The sequence below is a fragment of the Pseudophryne corroboree genome, chromosome 4 (genome assembly GCF_028390025.1).
Source record: "Pseudophryne corroboree isolate aPseCor3 chromosome 4, aPseCor3.hap2, whole genome shotgun sequence".
Taxonomy (NCBI): Eukaryota; Metazoa; Chordata; class Amphibia; order Anura; family Myobatrachidae; genus Pseudophryne; species Pseudophryne corroboree.
Window position 1 is genome coordinate 852,737,588 of NC_086447.1, and position 6,162 is coordinate 852,743,749.

At 46.3% G+C, this 6,162-nt stretch overlaps 1 long non-coding RNA gene across 1 annotated transcript; it reads right to left on the bottom strand.

The window, feature by feature from the left end:
• Positions 1-246: 246 nt before the first annotated feature.
• Positions 247-5,392, bottom strand: LOC134911836 (uncharacterized). The gene is made up of 3 exons (XR_010176884.1): positions 5,177-5,392; positions 3,419-3,509; positions 247-290 (listed from the first exon to the last, which is right to left on the bottom strand). It is a non-coding gene; the product is annotated as an uncharacterized LOC134911836 (long non-coding RNA).
• Positions 5,393-6,162: the final 770 nt, after the last annotated feature.

The window sequence follows — 6,162 nt, forward strand, 5'->3', positions numbered from 1 at the left end:
ATATATTTGCTTGATGGAATATTTAGAGTATGACCTTACGCGCATATGTTTCTCCAGATTTATTGCTGCTAACTGCTGTATGACTGTTGAGCAAATCAGGTACATAAAAAGCTTTTGCTATAAATTATATAGTGATAAGCCTGCCAAACATTCCTAACAATGCATTTGCATGACCTTCAACTTATCAGGCCTCCAGCATTTGGAAAATTATTGAAGGCTTCATCCTTTGAAGTCACATAAGGATTGAGGGGAGGATAATGGGTCTTCTCTTTTATACACAATGTCAAAACCTAATTTCATGTAAGAGAATAAGGTAAATTGAATATTACAAAACGTAGAAAACATTCTAGACATACTTTTCTTTTTATTTAAATGTCATGATCAAAATGCACTCTCTTCCTAGAAATAGATGATTGGCAATATACTTATAATATAATCTAATATTTTCAGAGCGGATCTCTGTCCAATTGCAATTGCACATGCGCAGTGTGATAGACGCACATGTGCATTGCACATACTTGCCTACACTACCGGAATGACTGAGAGGCTTCTGAAAATATGGTTGCCCTCCTTCCCCACCCCCTTCCCCCTCCCAGAAGAACAGGCAAGTCTCCTGATTTCTCAGGTACCCCCCTGTCAGGCTGCACACTTGGGGGTATATACAATAAGAGTCGGGTCCATTCCGACATGCAGTTGTCGGAATGGACCCGACAACCCCTATTCAAAAGAGCGACCAAATCCGACTGTTGGATTTGGCCATTCCCTGTTTCCTGACCTGCTGCTGCGGTCAGCGCTGCGGGTGCGCTGACAGCATCGGCAGAGGGAGCTGTCAGCGGCGCCGGGGGTGAGGGGGGATCTTTCAGCGGCGCCGGGGGTGAGGAGAAGTCTGCGGCGGTGGGGGGAGCAGTGGAGGAGATGGAGAGGATGGGGAGAGGAGAGGAGGAGACGAGGGAGCATCGGCTGCAGCAGCGGAGGCTCACGGCTGCGCCCACCCGGCTCCAGCAAGCGGGACCTCGCTTGCTGGAGCCGGGTGGACGCTGCCGCTGGGTTCCTGCTCTCCCCGCTGCAGTTCTGCTCCCCCGTCTCCTGGTCTCAGCTCCCTCATCTCAATCCGACTTTTTTAAAAGTCGGATTGAGATTGTCGGAAACGGGGCTGAAGCCGCCGATCAGCGTGCATTCCGACAAGTCGGGTTTCCTGACTTGTTGGAATAAATGGGGCCGTAATTAATAGGTTGGAACCCCTTCCGACCTAAAACTGTTGGAAGCTGCCGTCTTCCCGACAAGATGGCAGCTTCCGACAGTTATTGAATATACCCCTTAGTGAGTAAAGTGGGCAGTTCTCGCTGAATTGCATCATTGTTGCCATGCCTACTGCAGTATAATACCGTTAATCAACATTGCAGAGCAGGGGACATGGCTACAATGACGCGATGGCTGTCACCACACCACCATTCTGCCTTCATCCCACCCCTTTGATTCGTTATACCTCTGCCCCGCCCGGCTGCTGAGCCGACCTGGCTACTCTCTACTGGAGAGAGCAGCTAGGATGTGGGCAACTGTAGCATTGTAGGAGTACAGTGCAAACCCAGAGGTAAAGGGATCATGTCTGCCTTTGTCATGAATGAGTCTTTCAGAGCCCGTGGCACAAACGAAGGACCAATCACTGACGGTCTACATCTGTTCTGTTACCTTCATTGCAGAACCTGTCCTCATACATGCAGAATGGGTTCTGCGCATGCACAAAGTACCGAAAATTGGTCTTTCTAGGAAGCAGCAGCAATAGCTCTGAATGTAAATGCAGCAGGAGGAGTCTAGTACAAGTAGACTTCTTCTGCTGCAGTTGTAAGGAGAACGTATTGACAACAATTGGAATGGAGGGAGTTAAACCTCCTTGGCTGGGGGCGGAGCAATTATGGCATGACAGGTTGGGAACCAATAGGAAGGATAGAGGGTGGGGTTAGTGGATAGTTCTGGTTGTTACTGGTTTTAGGGGCAGCATCGTCACTCTTCAGGGTGGGTAGTCAAGGTAGAAGGTCTGATTGGATTGATAGTTTGTTTGGTTGATAGTTTGGATTGACTTACTGTTTGGGTTAGTGTGAATAGCTTGGGGAATTGTCGTTAGATTTCAGAAATTCTTTTTTCTGGCCACCATACTCTTATTCTTTAGCTCTTTTAATTAATGATTCATTTAATAAATAGCTAACAGTTTTTTCTGCCAAAATACAAGTCTCTGTGTCATTATGTAAGTTGTGTTAATGTCTTCAATACGAGGTACGGCCCTCAGCCATTATGGAGGTTTATTTGAATTGCATCCTTGAATTGCACATTGACTATCTTGCGGCACCCATGGGGTTGTGCAGGCTGCCTATCACAGATGCCTGAAAGAGGCCAGAAAGTCTCCATCCAACAACGGAGTTCCTGGACTCTTTCCTCTCCTAAACGGTGGCAACACACCTCCAGTTTCACAAATGGAGGCTGTCGCCGCCCCCTCCCTACCCCCAATAGCCATCATACTGTCAATCACTGACAGCCTGATGCGGAACTGCTTGCTACATTGCGGAGTCCATTCAAAGATATAAAACTCACTGTTTAAAAATGAAACAGAAATGTCTATGTGAGATTACACCTTTAACTCTAAAGTTTGTTAATGATGCAACATGGAATAAAAAATGGTCAACAGGAAATTGGAATAGTTCCAAATGGTTAAAGGCAAGTGCTGTCTTCCTCTGCAGATACGGTCTAATTAATGTGACACAGTTTTCAACAACCTTTTATTTAACTTATATAAATTCCTATGTTCTGTTACTACAATATTCACATTTCATAGAGTTCTTTCCTGTACATTTTTATGTCCTTCCTATCAGGGCAGTAGAGAGCTGGGCCGGGCCCAGGTACTTTTAGGGGGAGTGGCCTAATCAAAGGAGGCGTGGTCATGCACCCTTAGAAAAAAATACTGAAAAAAATGGTATTTTAAGCGCCTCCATGGTCACACTGCAACCCAGCACACAGCAGCTGGGCTGAGGAGAAGAGCTGAGGGGGAGGGGTTCCGGGGGCCCCACTGGGCCCCTCTATCAGACCTGGACCCGGGTAAATTGTACTCTCCCCCCCCCCCCCTCTCTCGGCACCACTGCTCCCTATAAATATTCTCCATACAGATATAGCCATTTTCATCTATCCCGTGATGTGTACACATGTGTGCATGCACTGCAAGAATGACTTGCCGTGGCTGGGTGCAGCTATTGACACCCGCATTGTCTATGAGCTGTGAGTGTAATTATTCGCACATGCACGTATACATGCACACTTGCCACAGCAAGCTAATCGCCAGCGTGAACAGACACATCTGCGATGAAATGGCTACATCTGTATTTCTTTTCTTCCTGTCATCTGTATTGAATTAACCAAGTTATTTTATTACCTTTCTCTGCAGTGAGTCCTTGTCTTTTTGGCGTACGAGACGTCTGAAGATCCGAGATTCCAACCTGGTTTTGACTTGAACATGTTTGCTCCTTTAAAAAACGTAAGAGTTCAATTGGAATCTCAGCGTTCCATCTGTCTCGCACTCCATTAAATCTGGCCCAATGTATGGGATGCAGTGAATTTGCCAGCAGTTGGGATACCGGTGTCAGGATACCGAATCCGGAATTCTGACTGCTGACAATACCGTCAGCCGGAATCAAGGTTCACTGGGGCTATTCCCACTCGTGCATGTCCACGACAACCATAGAGTGGGAATAGAACCTGTAGCGAGCGAAGCGAGAAACCGAGCTCGCGGTGTGGCAAGCGTATGTAACCCCTCCCAACTTAGTGGCACTAATGGTAATGGGGTTGTACTATACTGTAGACTATGTGTGCCTCCACCCAAGCGTTATGGATATTATACGCTTGCTTGGGAAAGCCAAGAAAGGGTATATATCAATACACTTTACTCAGTAATAACTTATTACCTACATTTACCACCGCTAGTTATTTTCTTTTCTTCCAGATCCCTTAATGACGTGTTCGTTCGGAGTTCGGTAGTCCTAGTAAGTATTTATATATTCAGCAATACAGTGCATTTTTACAACAGCAGAATTTACATTTTATTTAAATGTTATACCGTTACCAACACTAACACTCTATAAATATTAATATGTTAATGTATACTAATTCCTATACACTTCCTCCTGCATGCATTACAAAAAAAATCAACATAACTGGTTAGGTAGAAAAATTGATAAGGTAATTAGTCTTATGACTTATTGTATTACCTAGTGTAATACTATCGCTAATCAATTACTCCAGTCTCTGTGTCTCTCTGGGTGGAGTAATTGAGGTAACACGTTGGTGCACAGTTGGGGCCCAGTGTACAGTGATGATAGTTGGGCCACGCTTGGCCAATGATGGGATCCTGTGGATAATACCAGTCTAGAATTATATATATGTATATATATTCTCCTCCTAGGTGTGTCACTCAATTCCACGGCAAGGGGTTTGATCACTTACTACGGTTGCTTCCCCAGAGTTCCACTCTACCTTCCCTATTTTCCTGACAGAGATGAGTTCAATAGCTAGAGGGGAGGTGAAAGGTGCGGTGACTCCCTCTACTGTCACTGAGTGGATATTTATCTCGGTAATTTCTCTGTCACTGGAGTGGATATTTATCCTGGTAGAGGGGTCTAGTTGTGGTCTATCGGCACTTGTGTAAAAGCGATACCCCGTACCTGCTATGCAACATCTCCAGGTTCACCTGGCTGGGCAGTGCTGCGCGTCCCTATAGCCTCTCATCCATACGCACTTACAGCCCGTTATCAAAGTTCCTCCTCAGTTCCCATCGCTGTGTAGGGGGTATTATTTAGTGAAAACCATGTAAATCACATAAAGCTCTTGAATTTACCTTCCTGGTCCTTGCTGTTCTAGCTGTATTATGGACCTACGTGCGGCTGTTAGTAGGCAGGCTTACTGGTTCCCAAAAGGGTAGTCCCTTTCCTCTTGCTCCTCTGACTGTGCTGCACTGTGTATTTGAGGGCTGTAATTATATATAGGATTACTGACCCCCCCCCTCAAGAGGGTAGTCCCTTTGTCTTGCTCCTATTGCTGTGCTGCCCTTTATGTCCCTTATTGGGCAAGTATCAGATAGGGGCGTTTCACAATATAGGCAGCGCTATAACAGCAGTGGGCATCGCTCCCCTCGTACCTGCAGCATCATTAGCAGCTCTGGTTACAGCTGGGGTTATTTCCGTCACAACAGCTCATCGCCCGCCTGCCTCCGTTCATCAGTCTCCAGGAGATGGATCAGGTTAGCGGTATCCGTGGCTCCCCTAGCTCAGCTCTCTGGCCTCCTCCTCCGCCAGTCACTCAGCTCCCTTCAGCTGGCCGCATATAGCCTTTCACCCCGTCTCTCTCCGTCTGCATCACCGCTCCGACTCTCCTCTTCCCGGGGGGTAACGGTCTCTAACTGACATTATCCTTGTGCGCTGCTTGAAGTCCTCCCCCGCATGCGATCACACTTTTTACAGCACGAGGGGATTCTGGACTAGTTTCTTTATCCCCGCTCGTGCCAATTTACTCATATAATCCCCTAGTTCAATACCCATAGGGATATTTCGTCCTCCAGCATCCCCCATATATGTTATATACTTAAAATAGTTACACTTTTATTACGATATGCATATTATAAACAATTCATATATTTACACCTAGCATACCAGGTATATCTATTCATAGGGTCCTTGCCTATTTAGAAATATCTTCTCTACACCCCAGTGAGCATAGATAATAGGGTGTTACACTCTTCCCCTGGTGAGTACACTAAGATTTGAAGTGGACATCACCATCTATACAAGTGCTCTATGGTTTTAACTAACAATGACATGGGGTAAAGTATACCCGAAATATTGCCATGACAATACCACGTGAGGATGCAATACCAATGGAAGTTTGGTTGGGGTTCCCAACTGCTCGTAGGTGAGTATTCTAGGGGGTTTACGAACTCTTTGCGGTCTAGGAGACATAGATACCTGAGTAGGGATATTCCCTATCTCTCCCCCAGCTTCTTCCATTACATATGAATCTTCGTCGGTTCCCCAACTACCATCATCCACAATGCCCCCATCATCTCGTCCCCAACTCGGGACGGGTCCCCGCTCCTCAGATACTACATCCATGGGTGGTTCAGGTGCT